The following is a 17,858-nucleotide window of genomic DNA, read 5'->3' on the forward strand; positions in this document are numbered from 1 at the left end:
TTGTTTGAGGATTTTCTTTTATTTATCTATTTTTCTATGGTTTCTAATATTTCCTCCTCCGGAACCTCTTCTTCCGGTTCCTCCTCTTCCGGTTCCTCCTCTTCCGGTTCCTCCTCTTCTGGTTCCTCTTCTGGAATTTGTGAATCTTCCCAAACTATATTCGACTCTTCATTATTATTAGGTGAGTCGATGGGATTTGTACTAGAGGTAGACATCTAACACACAATAATAAACACGTTAAGAGATTAATATATCACATAATATTTACATGTTAACAATATATAGTTTCCAACAAAAATGTTAAGCAATCATTTTTCAAGTAAACACGGTCGAAGTCCAGACTCACTAATGCATCCTAACGAACTCGATAAGACACATTAATGCAAATTTCCAGTTCTCTAAGACCAACGCTCGGATACCAACTGAAATGTCCCGTTCATATTGATTATAAACGTTCCATATTAATTAATTTCGTCGCGAGGTTTTGACCTCTATATGAGACGTTTTTCAAAGACTGCATTCATTTTTAAAACAACCATAACCTTTATTTTATCGATAAAGGTTTAAAAAGCATTACGTAGATTATCAAATAATGATAATCTAAAATATACCGTTTACACACAACCATTACATAATGGTTTACAATAAGAATATATTACATCAAAAATAAGTTTCTTGAATGCAGTTTTTACACAATATCATACCAGCATGGACTCCAAATCTTGTCCTTATTTTAGTATGCAACAGCGGAAGCTCTTAAGAATCACATGAGAATAAACATGCTTAAAACGTCAACAAAAATGTTGGTGAGTTATAGGTTTAACCTATATATTATCAAATCATAATAATAGACCACAAGATTTCATTTTTATAACTCATCTCATATCAGACATTTTGCAAACTGCATAGAGATAAAAATCATTCATATGTTGAACATCTGGTTACCGACGTTAACTTAATGCATAAAATATCCCCAAAACAGAACCTCTCGTCTGTATAATAATCTCGAAGTACTAAACCATCCATAACCTGAATGGGGGTTGTTAAGCCAAATAGATCTATCTTTAGGATTCGCGTCAATTAGAGGCCATTTCCCTAATTCTTAGGTTACCAGACTTGAAGGGCGATATTCGGTTTAATAATCCAACCATAGAATGTAGTTTTGCGTACTTGTGTCTATTTTGTAAAACATTTATAAAGCTGCATGTATTCTCATCCCAAAAATATTAGATTTTAAAAGTGGGACTATAACTCACTTTCACAGATTTTTACTTTGCCGGAAGTAAGACTTGGCCACTGGTCGATTCACGAACCTATAAAAAATGTGTACATATATATCAAAGTATGATCAAAATATATTCACAACATTTGTTATTACGTTTTTATGATTTAAGTTTGTTAAGTTAGTAGTCCTCGTTAGCAACCTACAACTTGTTATCCACGATTAGATGTACAGAAATAAATCAATATATATTATCTTGAATCAATCCATGACCCAGTGTATACATATCTCAGGCCAGATCGCAACTCAAAGTATATATATTTTTGGAATCAATCTCAACCCTGTATAGCTAACTCAAACATTACTGCATATAGAGTGTCTATGGTTGTTCCAAATAATATATATAGATGGGTCGATATGATATGTCAAAATATTGTATACGTTTCTATAGTATCCCAAGATTACATAATACAATATAAATTAGTTAGGATATGTTTAGTCTAGATTTGTTACAAAATTTTCGTAGCTAAAACTAGCAAGTTTATCCAATTTTGTTTTACCCGTCATTTCTTCGTTTCAAATCCGTTTTGAGTGATTCAAGTTGCTATGGTTTCATAATGAACTAAAATTTATGAAACTAAATAGAAAAAGTATAAGTTTATAGTCGAAAATACAGGTTACAAGTCATTTTTTAAAGATGTAGTCATTTCCGTCGAAAAAACGACATCTTGATGACCATTTTGAAAAACATACTTCCACTTTGTATTTAACCATGATTTTTGGATATAGTATCATGTTCATATGTAATATAATTTTTCCAGAAAACAAACTTCCAATTCAAAGATTAAGATACTTTTTTTATACCCAAAACAGCCCCCGATTTCACTACGACGGCGTATGTCCAGTTTTACGGTGTTCTTCGTGTTTCCAGGTTTTAAATCATTAAGTTAGCATATCATATAGATATTGAACATGTGTTTAGTTGATTTTAAAAGTCAAGTTAGAAGGAACGTTTATTCACCATTCGTAGGCCTGTATATAAGGAATGGTTTGTTGAGCTTATGAGTACTATTTCACTTAATGCGGATGTAGATAGGTTAGATGATAGAAGTTTTCTTAGATTTTTACTTGGCCGTAGGATGTACAGGATGTCCATGCTGGACATGGCTAGGGCTTTACAGATTTACACTCCTGGTGAATTACTACTACCCGATTGTACAAATTTGATTTATCATGGGGAGCGGGTAGATAGGAATTTTGACGCGGACGCTGTCCGGAGGTGTATGTCAGATTATAATGTTTTTACGCTAGGAGGAAGACACTCCTATTTAGATATTAACAAAGCAGAGCTACGAATTATACATAGATTTTTAGCTAATTCGATTACACAAAGAGGTAAAAACAAGGAGAAGATGACCTTACACGATTTATTTTACCTTAAGTGTATTCGAAACCCTAGAAGCTTTGTTAATATCCCCTACTGTGTTAGTTTTTATCTGTCCAAAGTAGTGGCAGGAATACAGGACGGGGGAGTAATAGGAGGAGGTATTTTTGTTACACTCATTGGAGAGTATTTGGGTGTAGATAGGGATCAAGGAGGTCCACTGATGGTGTGTAGGGAACAGGTGGATACTTTAGGATTGAAGGTATATCAGGGTGCTAAGGTATTAAAGAGCAGACGCAATCAGGTAATACCATATGATGGCCGTCATCCACAGGTAGAGAGAGGTTCAGATGAGGAAATGGAGGAACCGGATGACATTAGGGATGTCATTAGGGAGGCTATGACTGACATCTACCAGCGTATAAATGAGGTAGAAATGACAAACCAGGATAGACATAGTCGGTACGAGCAGTGGCAAGTCGCGAATGTGTACGAGCATTCTAGACAACCACAGCATGATAGATGGCACTATCATCAGCATCAGATCATGAGCCAGCTATCACCTCAGGATCACTACCTATCGACCCGATCTGCTTACTATCCTCCACACCAGCCCGATATGCGACCACCATTTACTCTCTACGACCCTAACCAGGCCTATCAGTACACCTATAACCAACCATGGAACCCGCCCGACGACATGAACTGGAACCCCTATCCAGATTGATATAGTTCTCGTTGGTGATTTTATTTTTATTTTTATTATTTTTATATATTTATGTTTAAACATATTATATTGTGATGCTTTTATGTAAGTTTTAACATTTTTATTATGTTGTACTAATATTTCATATTTGATTTGAAAGTGGGATGTTAAGTCCCATTTCAAATTACCATGCATGTTTATATTTGTATTGTATGTATTTTATTGTCAATTGTACACAACAGGGTAAAACTGCGCATTTTCAAAGACTGGCATTAAGTTCAGCAAAAGCTACTAATTTTGACGACAAAACGAAAAACAAATGTGATGTAACAATAAAGACGGAATGAACAAATGATGTGCACCATTTATCATTCAACAAACAAACGCCAATATGTTTGGAAACTTTGGTAAAATTTAATCATTTTTCTACGCTAATCACCCTCAATAATTTAAATTGTACTGATTTCTTGCAAATGAGGACAATGCAAGATCTTAAGTGTGGGAAGGGGTTAAATTCTTTCGGATTTTTAAAATTTTTGATTTAAACACTTGGTTACCATTAAAAATATTAGTAACGCAGTAGTTGTATTAGAATCTAGTGCTCTCTGATAATCAAGAACAGCCCTAGTCTTATATACTGACTACCCAATTCTAGTAAAATTTTTCAAAATTTTCAAATAAATGAATTCAAAATCATGTTTATACAAATTTATTAACGATAAAACTAGGTGTTAACACCGAAATTATTGTTACCTCGGAAAGGACATAAATTGAGAAACAACCCAAAATGTTAGAATTCATTTAATATGGAATAGAGGACAATAAAAAGGCAAAGAAAGGAAAATAAAAGCCAAGTGTGGGAAAAATTTACCAAGTTATTTCAAATATATATCACATATTTTTGTACAAATAATTAAAGATACCTTTGTTTTGGGCAAAATTAGCCGTTTTACCTGGTAAATTGTAATATATTTGAAAGAAAGATGGATCTACATGATGAATCAATTCAATCATTAAAAGGAAGTAAAAGTCTTCTGAAAAAGACACGCGCTTCTTGATTTAGGTCAGGAAGTTGTCGTCCAGACCAGTTGTAGAGTCTACGAAAAACCTTGAAAAGTTTTCTCGAAAATCAGCTGGAAATCCACGGACCTCAGCATCAAATAGGGTCGCCAAGTGGTCCGACTTATCCTAACCATGAGAGGATCTGTCTCTTATAATGGGGGGCACCGTGCAAATTAGCTTATAAGACTAATGAATCAGATCTCCAGAAAGGATAATCTCCTTAAAGATCAAAAATCAGCTTTTAAGACTGATATTACTCAATCCTTGAGATTGACCTTAAAGATTGAGAATTCAAACTCATGAAATTCGATGATATCTAAACTCGAGCTTGAACGAGAAAATATTTTGATCAAATTACAAACCGATTTGTTTTCCGAAAACCCATTTTTAAATGCGTTTATTACCATTGAACGTAAAATCCTAGGAATTCACCTGGAATTCATTAGGTCACCTAAACCAAATCGGGTGTCAACCGTAAGAACGGTGGTTACATAGCATGGTTGAAGACAGGACCTTGTGCCAGACCGAAAAATTATAGGGTGATCTTTACTATTTCTCCTACAAAGGATAGTAATTGCATCCGACACATTATAGACCATATTTAAAAGCATGTCACGGGACATTGCCTCAACAGTTGCTTGTTCAACGCTTTCCTTTACAACCGCACAGTAGTTTACCGAAAGGTAATATACAGAGCAAGTATACTGAACGTGTTGCTTTCCCAATACAAGGTTAGCAAGTGGGTGACACAAAATCGCAAATTTTGAGCTAAAATTTTCAAATCTAAAACCCACCAAACCCACAAAAATAATTTGCAAACACAGGTGAAGGGTTATTCTGGAAAACTTATCTAGGGTAAAAGCTAGATTGAATTTTCAAAAGATCAAATGTTTTCATAAAGATCCAATTTCTTAAAAGGATCTAAATTTTCATAGTCATGTGGGACTGTAAACTACAACGTTACTATCATTGTTCATACCGCCGTATAGAAATCACTGATGTACAAAGTGTGAAGAATAAAGAAGTGATTCTAGTATTTTTATTTCAAGACTATATTGCTTGAGGACAAGCAACGCTCAAGTGTGGGAATATTTGATAATGCTAAAAACGAACATATATTTCATAGCAGTATCCCTCAAGAAAGACAAGCTTTTAGTTGCAATTGTTCTATTTACAAGTGATATTCGTTTAAATAATAAAAGGTGAAGACAAAAGACAGATTCGACGATTTGAAGACACAAAAGACCAAAAAGCTCAAAAGTACAAAGTACAATCAAAGTGGTTCAAATTATTGATGAGAAACGTCTAAAAGTTACAAAAGTACGAGCTGCGAAACGCAAAGTACAAGATATTAAATTGTACGCAAGGACGTTCAAAAATTCAGAACCGGGACCAGAGTCTACTCTCAACGCTCGATGCAACGGACTAAAAATTACAAGTCAACTATGCACATGAATATAATATAATATATAATTAATTCTTAAAATTATATATATATATATATATATATATATATATATATATATATATATATATATATATATATATATATATATATATATATATATATATATATATATATATATATATTATATTATATATAAAACCGTCGGCAAACTAGGTGTCAATCGAATGTGAGCTGGAATCCCAGGCCATGCGATCGCATGGCCAGCAAGACCAATTTCCATGCAATCGCATGGATCAAAGAAGTTGGTGACATCCTATAAATTTCGCAGTTTTCGGCCGACTATCATACATCTTTTTCGCTTCTCTATCTCCTAACGTAATATATATATATATATATATATATATATATATATATATATATATATATATATATATATATATATATATATATATATATATATATATATATATATTATAATTTTAATTTTAATTTTAATTTTAATAATAATAAGGGTATGTTAGCGAATGTTGTAAGTGTGTAAGTCGAAATTCTGTCCGTGTAACGCTACGCTATTATTAATCATTGTAAGTTATGTTCAACCTTTTTAAATTAATGTCTCGTAGCTAAGTTATTATTATGCTTATTTAAGCCGAAGTAATCGTGATGTTGGGCTAAATATTAAAGACGGGGTAATTGGGCTTTGTACCATAATTGGGGTTTGGACAAAAGAACGACACTTGTGGAAACTAGACTATGGGCTATTAATGGGCTTTATATTTGTTTAATTAAATGATAGTTTGTTAATTTAATATAAATATTTACAATTGGACGTACCTTTAAATAACCACATACACTCGATCGGACACGATGGGCGGGATATTTATAAGTACTAATAATCGTTCATTTAACCTGACACGGGAATGGATTAATAGTCAATGGACTTATTAAAACAGAGGTGAATTATATACAAGGAAAATTGGTGTAATTATAGTTTAAGTCCCCAATTAGTTGGAATATTTGACTTCGGATATAAGGATAATTTGACGAGGACACTCGCACTTTATATTTATGACTGATGGACTGTTATGGAAAAAAACCAGATGGACATATTGAATAATCCAGGACAAAGGACAATTAACCCATTGTCATAAACTAAAATTAACACATCAAACATCATGATTACGGAAGTTTAAATAAGCATAATTCCTTTATTTCATATTTAATTGCACTTTTAATTATCGCACTTTAATTTATTATCATTTTAATTATTGCACTTTTTAATTATCGCAATTTTATTTATTTTCATTTTATTTATCGCACTTTAATTATTGTTATTTACTTTACGCTTTAAATTAAGTCTTTTATATATTTAATATTTGACATTAGGTTTTAACTGCGACTTAAGTTTTTAAATCGACAAACCGGTCATTAAACGGTGAAAACCCCCTTTTATAATAATAATACTACTTATATATATATTTATATATTTACAAATATAGTTTTAAAAATATAGCGTTAAACTTGGCTAGCTTCCTGTGGAACGAACCGGACTTACTAAAAACTACACTACTGTACGATTAGGTACAATGCCTATAAGTGTTGTAGCAAGGTTTAGGTATATTCACTCTATAAATAAATATATAACTTGTGTAAAATTATATCGTATTTAATAGTATTTCATAATAAATATATAACTATTTCGTATACACCTCTACGCACATCAAGTATTTTTGGCGCCGCTGCCGGGGACTACTTAAACGCCGGAAGCGAAACGCTATATATAAAAATAAAAAAAAGATTTTTATTAAGTCTTAGTTTACTTTTGTAAAAATACGCTTTTGTAAAAATATGTTTTAAATATTAAAAAAATATAAAAATATAAAAAGAAAAATAAAATATATATATTTTTGTAGAGTTTGTTAAATATATATAAAATTATAAAGTTTCTTTATTTTTATTTTAGTTTTTAAAATATAAGTTTGTATTTATTCTATTTAAATATTTTATAAAAACAGAAAAAAAAAATATAAAAGCCTCAGCCCGGTACTGTAGCAGCCCAAGATCAGACCTGGTATCCGATCTCATGCGATCGCATGAGCACAAGCCGTGAAACCCATGCGACCACATGGCCTTGTCTGACACGCCAGAATGAACCTGGTACTGCATTAATTATGGAGTATAATTTAATTATAATTAATATAAACCCTAATTAGGGTTAATTAAAATAATAATTAAGTTTTAGTTTTATTATTTTTCTATTTTAAGTTTAATTAGTTTTATTAATATATAAAAATTAATACTTTTATAAAATAAATATAAAAATAATATTTTTATAAAAATAAGTTATTTTATCACTTTTTATATTTATATCTTTTTAATCGTTTAAGCGTAATTTTATAATTTTTCGTTCGTAATTAGTTTTTAATTTTGTATTTGCCATAGTTATTTATATTTCTAGATTTTTAGGATTTGCCGTAAAATCCCTTAAGTGCTTTTTCTTTAGACTAAGATTTAGGTGCTTTAGAATTTAGCGACGCCGTTTTATAAATTTTAGTACTTTTTAAGTTATTGCCATTTTGGATATAGAATTCCTTTTAAGTTTTAATACCTTTAGACGCAACTTTTAATTCTTAGTTTTTTGACTTTTAAGTTTTGACGCGCTACTTTCTTTTTATTATTTTTCGACCATTTATTTTTCGATGTTTTTCGACGCGCTCTTTTTCTTTCTTATTTCTCGACGGTCTAGTTTTTAGGACATAGAATTTTCTATTTCTTCTCTAAAATTTCTTTAAAATTTCGACGAAAAATTATTTTAAGCGGTTAAATTGATAGACATTCAAAATTTTCTGGTTCGTAGTAATAGTTGGATTTGTTAGTGGCGAGTTGTGGGCTTCCAATTTAAAGGGTCCTGGCTACCTGTTGCATCTATTGGCTATTCGAAACGTGGGCAAAATCAGAAAAGTCTATTAATTTGATAACTTATATAATTTTTATTTTTATAACTAATAGGATATTCAGTGAATGCACCGAGCAAAACGTTCACCACCTTTTATACGTTCACCACCTGTAACTCGATCAAGACATCTAGCCAATATTGTCACCGTTGATTTTTCTTTAGGATCGTCATCAAGTTGACCAAGTACTCCAATTCAAATTTCCGATAATCCATTTTTTGAACCCGACCTCACAATTGAGAATCCGGAGGATATTCAGGGACAATTCAGAGATCCTGAACCACTAATCTTTCCTCCGGAACCACCAATCATTCAAACAGAGATTGTCGAGGAACAAACCATTAAATCAAAATCCTCTAGTGATTCAGATTCAACAAATTCAATCATGGAGAATCTGGAACCTCTAAGTATGGAAGACCGAATGAGTGCTAAACGCACTGGCCTAGGTCACGCAATTACTCAACCAGACATTAATGCACCAGATTATGAAATCAAAGGACAAATCCTACACATGGTAACTAATCAATGCCAATTTAGTGGTGCGCCGAAGGAAGATCCAAACGAACATCTTCAAACCTTTAATAGGATCTGTACTTTATTTAAAATAAGAGAAGTGGAGGATGAACAGATCTATCTCATGTTATTTCACTGCACTTTAAAGGGAGAAGCCAAATATTGGTTGAAATCGTTACCTGAAGGGGCGATTGATACATGGGACGTTTTAGTTGAAAATTTTTTTAAACAATTCTTTCCGGCATCTAAAGCCGTGAGACTTCAAGGAGAAATTGTTACGTTCACACAGAAACCAAATAAAACTCTATATGAGGCGTGGACAAGATTTGGAAAGTTGTTAAGAGGATGTCCGCAACATGGTTTAGACACTTATCAAATAGTACAAATATTCTACCAAGGATGCGACATCACTACAAGAAAAGACATCGATATAGCAGCTGGTGGTTCCATTATGAAGAAAATAGCAACTGAAGCTTACAAAATTATTGATAACACTGCTTCCCACTCACATGAGTGGCATCAAAAAAAAATATCGTTAGATCATCTAAAGCGGCTAGAGCCGATTCTAGCCATGACTTTGATTCCATTTCCGCAAAGATAGATGTTGTCGAGAGACGAATGGAAAAGATGACTAAAGATATTCACTCAATAAGAATTAGTTGTGAGCAGTGTGGAGGACCACATTTGACAAAAGATTGTCTCAGTATTGAACAAACAATGGAACAAATAGAGAATGTTTCATACATGAACCAAAGGCCTGGAAATAATTATCAGAATAATTATCAACCGCCAAGACCAATCTACAATCAAAATTACAATTATAACTGAAATGTTCCATACAACAATCAACAAGGTCCTTGCAATCAATAAGTATCCAACAATACCTACAATCAGCAAAGACCTATTTTTCAAAACAAACCACCACAAACCGATGATAAAAAGCCAAATTTTGAAGATATGATGTCGAAGCTAGTTGAATCTCAAATACAGTTTTTCACATCTCAGAAACAAACGAATGAACAAAATGCTCAAGCATTTAGAAATCAACAAGCTTCTATTCAAAATTTGGAACAAGAAGTAAGTAACCTAGCAAGGTTGATAGGTGAAAGAAAACCGGAAAGTCTACCTAGTGATACAAATGCTAACCCCCGAAATGAAACAGCTAAAGCCATTACCACGAGAAGTGGTATTACACTTAAACCACCTGAAATACCTGAAATTTCTGATGATTTTATTCCTACTCTACAAGAACCACAACCTGAACAAGAGAAGGAAACAGAACCGGTAGTTGAAAAGGTTAATGAAGATAACACAGTTAAGGCTAAACCTTATGTTAAACCATATCAACCACCACTTTCTTATCCGAGTAAAATGAGAAAAGAAAGACTTGAAGCCGAGCAATCCAAATTCTTGGATATGTTTGAATAGATAAATGTAAAACTTCCTTTCATTGATGTAATTTCAGGAATGCCAAGATATGCTAAATTCCTGAAAGATCTAATCACAAATAGAAAGAAAATGGAAGAACTCTCGGCTGTTACAATGAATGCTAATTGTTCTGCAGTGCTGTTAAATAAGATACCAGAAAAACTTTCAGGTCCAGGAAGTTTCACGATTCCATATTTTTTGGGTAGTCTTAGGTGCTAGTATAAATTTAATGCCGTATTCACTATACGCTAAACTAGACCTTGGAGAATTGAAACCAACACAAATAAGTATACAACTAGCCGATCGATCAGTAAAATATCCAAGAGGGATAATGGAAAACATGCTAGTTAAAGTTGGTACTTTAGTATTTCTAGTAGATTTTGTTATTCTGGACATGGAAGAAGATTCTCGATTTCCTCTCATATTAGGAAGACCATTCTTAAACACGACTAAAGCAATAATAGACGTGTTCGGTAAGAAACTGACCTTAAGTATAGAGGACGAGAGTGTTACCTTTTCTGTGGATAGAGCCATGCAATAACCGCAATCTGCAGATGATACATGTTATTATATTCAAACTATATATTCACATGCAGAATTGTTAGAAGAATTTCTAGAATTACAAGGAACAGGAGAATGTTCTTTAGGAGAAGGAACTGAACCAATTGATGAAGCTGAAATGTTAGCCACACTCATGGCTAATGGATATGAACCAACAACAGAAGAAATTCAAATACTAAAAGAGGAAGACATATATCGATACAAATCATTGATAGAAGAACCACCGACATTAGAGTTAAAGTCACTTCCAAACCATTTGCAATATGCTTATTTACATGGTGAATCTGAATTACCTGTAATAATATCGTCTTCTCTTACTAAAAATGAAAAATCTCAACTCATTTCTATGCTAAAAGCTCATAAACCAGCTATTGCATGGAAGATTCATGATATTAAAGGTATAAGTCCTTCGTATTGCACACATAAAATCCTTATGGAAGAAGGTCATAAAACGTATGTGCAACGCCAACGAAGACTAAATCCTAATATGCAAGATGTTGTTAAGAAAGAAATTATTAAACTGCTTGATGCAGGTTTAATTTATCCAATCTCTGATAGTCCATGGGTAAGCCCAGTTCAATGTGTACCTAAGAATGGTGGCATGACTGTCAACACAAATGAAAAAAATGAGCTTATTCCTTCTAGGACTGTAACAGAATGGCGTGTTTGTATTGATTATAGAAAATTAAATGACGCCACCAGAAAAGATCACTTTCCCTTACCTTTCATTGATCAAATGTTGGAAAGATTAGCCGAAAATAGTTACTATTATTTTCTTGACGGTTTTTCTGGATATTTTCAAATTCCAATAGCACCCGAGGACCAAGAGAAAACCACATTCACGTGCCCTTATGGTACTTTTGCTTACAAACGCATGCCATTTGGACTTTGTAACGCCCCTGGAACCTTTCAAAGGTGCATGATGGCAATTTATCACGACATTATAGAAGAATGCATGGAAGTTTTCATGGATGACTTTTCAGTCTTAGGTGATACTTTTGAAACATGTCTAGTTAATCTTGAATGAATGCTTATTAGATGCGAACAATCAAATCTAGTTCTTAATTGGGAGAAATGCCATTTCATGGTTAAAGAAGGCATCGTTCTTGGTCATAAAATTTCAAAGGAAGGAATTGAAGTGGATAGAGCTAAAGTAGATGTAATTGCTAAACTTCCATATCCCACTAATGTTAGAGGAGTTAGGAGTTTTCTAGGGCATGCCGGTTTTTACCGACGTTTCATAAAAGATTTTTCTAAAATTGCCACTCCTATGAATCAACTCCTAGAAAAAGATGCTCCATTCATCTTTTCAGATGAATGCATCAAATCTTTTAATATTCTTAAATAAAAACTCACTAATGCGCCGATCATGATAACTCCAAATAGGAATCTACCGTTTGAACTTATGTGCAATGCAAGTGATTTTGCAATGGGAGCCGTTTTAGGACAAAGGATTGAAAAACAATTTCAACCTATTTATTATGCTAGTAAGACGTTACAAGGAGCATAAAAAAATTACACAACTACTGAAAAAGAACTCCTTGCTATTGTCTTTGGTTTTGACAAATTTCGTTCATATCTAGTTCTAGCTAAAACGGTGGTCTATACCGACCATTCTGCTCTTAGATACCTGTTTTCTAAACAAGATGCCAAACCATGATTAATCCGTTGGATCTTACTCTTACAAGAGTTCGATATTGAAATCCGAGATAAAAAGGGAGCAGAAAATCTCGCAGCTGATCATCTTTCTCGTCTTGAAAATCCTGAATTAGAAGTTCTAAATGAATCGGCTATACAAGATAACTTTCCTGATGAATATCTATTTAAGATAGATTATAATGAAATTCCATGGTTTGCAGACTATGCAAACTACTTAGTATGTGGATTCCTTAAAAAAGGATTATCGTACCAAAAACGAAAGAAATTCTTTAGTGATATAAAACACTATTTCTGGGAAGATCCACATTTTTTTTAAAAGTTTTCCCGTTGGAATAATACGCCGATGTGTATTCGGAGATGAAGCCAGTCAAATCTTAAACCATTGTCACACATGACCAACAGGAGGGCATTATGGGCCTCAACTTACAGCAAGAAAAGTTTATGATGCTGGATTCTATTGGCCTACAATTTTCAAAGACGCTCACCTTCTTTGTAAATCCTGCGATGCTTGTCAAAGGGCCGGAAAAATAAGTCAACGTGATGAAATGCCACAAAATGTCATTCAAGTATGTGAAGTATTTGACGTTTGGGGTATTGACTTTATAGGTCCATTTCCAAAATCTCATAATAATCTCTACATTCTCGTTGCCATTGATTATGTATCTAAATGGGCGAAAGCACAAGCTCTCCCGACTAACGATGCACGAGTTGTAGTCAACTTTTTAAAACGTCTTTTTGCAAGGTTCGAAACACCGAAAGCTTTAATAAAACCGTAGGATCAAATATGAAGGAATGGTCCATGAAATTGGAGGATGCACTCTGGGCTTTTAGAACAGCCTATAAAACTCCAATTGGAACCACACCTTTTAGACTCATTTACGGAAAAGCATGTCACCTTCCAGTAGAAATTGAACACAAAGCATTTTAGGCTTTGAAGACATGTAATCTTGATTTACATGAAGCCGGACGTCTACAGTTAAGTTAACTAAATGAATTAGAAGAATTGAGACATGAAGCATATGAAAATTCGTTAATCTATAAAGAAAGAATGAAGAAATGGCATGATAAAAGAATCAGAAGTTCAAAAGAATTTAAAGAAGGAGACATAGTTCTTCTTTTCAATTCACGATTCAAGCTATTTCCTGGAAAATTGAAATCAAGATGGTCTGGACCATTCATAGTCAAAAGAGTTTTCCCATACCGAACAGTAGAATTAATGGTCACAGATGGTCTAAAATCACCAATTTTTCACCAAATTCAACTAAATTTCTTGCTATAATCCGCTCTAATCATGAAATTGTTCAGAAGTTTTTCAAAGAAGGTAACAATTACAACCCTAAACCTCTTTAAATTTGATATTTAGTGTTCTTGAGCTATAATTTACCTAATTTGATTTTGTTAATTTCTAGTGTAATTAGAGTTAAATTATTAGTATATTATGCATGTATAACCTAGATTGATGCTATTTAACATGATTTGAAGCCAAAAACTTCAAAATTTTTAGAAATCTAGGGTTTGTGTTCTTGAGCAATTTGGGGCTTTTTGATATAAACAGGTTATGGCCGATTTTTGTCATGAATTATTGCTAAATTAAGTAGTGTAACATGTTTAGGTAGCTAAATGATCCAAACTTTGATCCTAAACATGATTTTTGAGAATTAAAGTGGACTTTTTAGGTCTAAAATTCATGAACTTGATTAAATTGATGTAAATGCCATTTGAAACTTGTTTAATTGCTAGTAATGGTTATTTTAACATGTTATTTGAGTTGAATGCTTATGAACTTTGTAAACATTTTCATAAATGCTTATTTGAAAAAGTGTAGAATTGTTAAAATTGTGAAAATGTGTATAAGTTTAATTTTAATTGAACATGTTATTGTAATTGTTTCAAGTTGTTATTTTGCTAACACTAATGCATATTTGGATGCACAAATTTTGTGTATAATGTGTTTTGTAGAGATTTACCGATACTGATGGTGCATCATCATCATCTAGGCAACCTGCTCCAGAACCTGAACCAGAAATGCAATATGAGCCACAATATGAACCGGAGCAACAACAGGAACAACAACAACAACCTGATCAACACGTACCATATTATGATCCGCAGCAAGAATATGTTAATGCCTACGTACAATTTCCGATTCATCCGATAATAGCACACCCAACGATTCATGAAGAACAGTTGCATCCTAATTTGAGATTTGATCGAAGTTGGAGAGATTACCCGACGTATCAAAGTAACAAATATAAAATGGTAACGAAAAATGTAGAAGTGCCGAGGGTAATTGATTGGGAGCCTTTGGAAAGGGTCCAACTAGTTAACTCATTTAGACAGCATCTGATCCAAAGGTATGGCAGCTCTTCTTTTCCCGATTGGGAACATTTATTCACCATTCGTAGGCCTGTATATAAGGAGTGGTGTGTTTAGCTTATGAGTACTATTTCACTTAATGCGGATGTAGATAGGTTAGATGATAGAAGTTTTCTTAGATTTTTACTTGGCCGTAGGATGTACAGGATGTCCATGTTGGACATGGTCAGGGCTTTACAGATTTACACTCCTGGTGAATTACTATTAATCGATTGTACAAATTTGATTTATCATGGGGAGCGGGTAAATAGGAATTTTGACGCGGACGCCGTCTGGAGGCGTATGTCAGATTATAATGTTTTTACTCTAGGAGGAAGACACTCCTATTTAGATATTAACAAAGCAGAGCTACGAATTATACATAGATTTTAGCTAATTCGATTACACAAAGAGGTAAAAACAAGGAGAAGATGACCTTACACGATTTATTTTACCTTAAGTGTATTCGAAACCCTAGAAGCTTTGTTAATATCCCCTACTGTGTTGGTTTTTATCTGTCCAAAGTAGTGGCAGGAATACAGAACGGGGGAGTAATAGGAGGAGGTATTTTTGTTACTCTCATCGGAGAGTATTTGGGTGTAGATAGGGATCAAGGGGGTCCACTGATGGTGTGTAGGGAACAGGTGGATACTTTAGGATTGAAGGCCTATCAGGGTGCTAAGGTATTAAAGAGCAGACGCAATCAGGCAATACCATATGATGGCCGTCATCCACAGGTAGAGAGAGGTTCAGATGAGGAAATGGAGGAATCGGATGACATTAGGGATGTCATTAGGGAGGCTATGAATGACGTCTACCAGCGTATAGATGAGGTAGAAATGACAAACCAGGATAGACATTGTCGGTACGAGCAGTGGCAAGTCGCGAATGTGTACGAGCATTCTAGGCAACGACAGCATGATAGATGGTACTATCATCAGCATCAGATCATGAGCCAGCTATCACCTTAGGATCACTACGTACCGACTTGACCTGCTTACTATCCTCCACACCAGCCCGATATGCGACCACCATTTACTCTCTACGACCCTAACCAGGCCTATCAGTACACCTATAACCAACCATGGAACCCGCCCGACGACACGAACTGGAACCCCTATCCAGATTGATATAGTTCCCGTTGGTGATTTTTATTTTTTTATTATTTTATTTATTTATTTATGTTTAAACATATTATATTGTGATACTTTTATGTAAGTTTTAACATTTTTATTATGTTGTACTAATATTTCATATTTGATTTGAAAGTGGGATGTTAACTCCCATTTCAAATTACCATGCATGTTTATATTTGTATTGTATGTATTTTATTGTCAATTGTACACAACAGGGTAAAACAGCGCATTTTCAAAGACTGGCATTAAGTTCAGCAAAAGCTAATAATTTTGACAACAAAACGAAAAACAAATGTGATGTAACAATAAAGACGGAATGAACAAATGATGTGCACCATTTATCATTCAACAAACAAACGCCAATATGTTTAGAAACTTTGGTAAAATTTAATCATTTTTCTACGCTAATCACCCTCAATAATTTAAATTGTACTGATTTCTTGCAAATGAGGACAATGCAAGATCTTAAGTGTGGGAAGGGGTTAAATTCTTTCGGATTTTTAAAATTTTTGATTTAAACACTTGGTTACCATTAAAAATATTAGTAACGCAGTAGTTGTATTAGAATCTAGTGCTCTCTGATAATAAAGAAAAGCCCTAGTCTTATATACTGACTACCCAATTCTAGTAAAATTTTTCAAAATTTTCAAATAAATGAATTCAAAATCATATATATACAAATTTATGAACGATAAAACTAGGTGTTAACACCGAAATTATTGTTACCTCGGAAAGGACATAAATTGAGAAACAACCCAAAATGTTAGAATTCATTTAAAATTGAATAGAGGACAATAAAAAGGCAAAGAAAGGAAAATAAAAGCCAAGTGTGGGAAAAATTTACCAAGTTATTTAAAACATATATCACATATTTTTGTACAAATAATTAAAGATACTTTTGTTTTGGACAAAATTAACCGTTTTACCCGATAAATTGTAATATATTTGAAAGAAAGATGGATCTACACGATGAATCAATTCCATCATTAAAAGGAAGTAAAGTCTTCCGAAAAAGACACGCGCTTCTTGATTTAGGTCAGGAAGTTGTCGTCCAGACCAGTTGTAGAATCTACGAAAAACCTTGAAAAGTTTTCTCGAAAATCAGCTGGAAATCCACGGACCTCAGCATGAAACAGGGTCGCCAAGTGGTCAGACTTATCCTAACCATGATAGGATCTGTCTCATATAATGGGGACACCATGCAAATTAGCTTATAAGACTATTGAATCAGATCCCCAGAAAGGATAATCTCCTTAAAGATCAAAAATCATCTTTTAAGACTGATATTACTCAATCCTTGAGATTGACCTTAAAGATTGAGAATTCAAACTCATGAAATTCGATGATATCTAAACTCGATCTTGAACAAAAAAATATTTTGATCAAATTACAAACCGATTTGTTTTCTGAAAACCCATTTTTAAATGCGTTTATTACCATTGAACGTAAAATCCTAGGAATTCACCTGGA

The sequence above is a fragment of the Rutidosis leptorrhynchoides genome, chromosome 5, assembly GCF_046630445.1.
Source record: "Rutidosis leptorrhynchoides isolate AG116_Rl617_1_P2 chromosome 5, CSIRO_AGI_Rlap_v1, whole genome shotgun sequence".
Taxonomy (NCBI): Eukaryota; Viridiplantae; Streptophyta; class Magnoliopsida; order Asterales; family Asteraceae; genus Rutidosis; species Rutidosis leptorrhynchoides.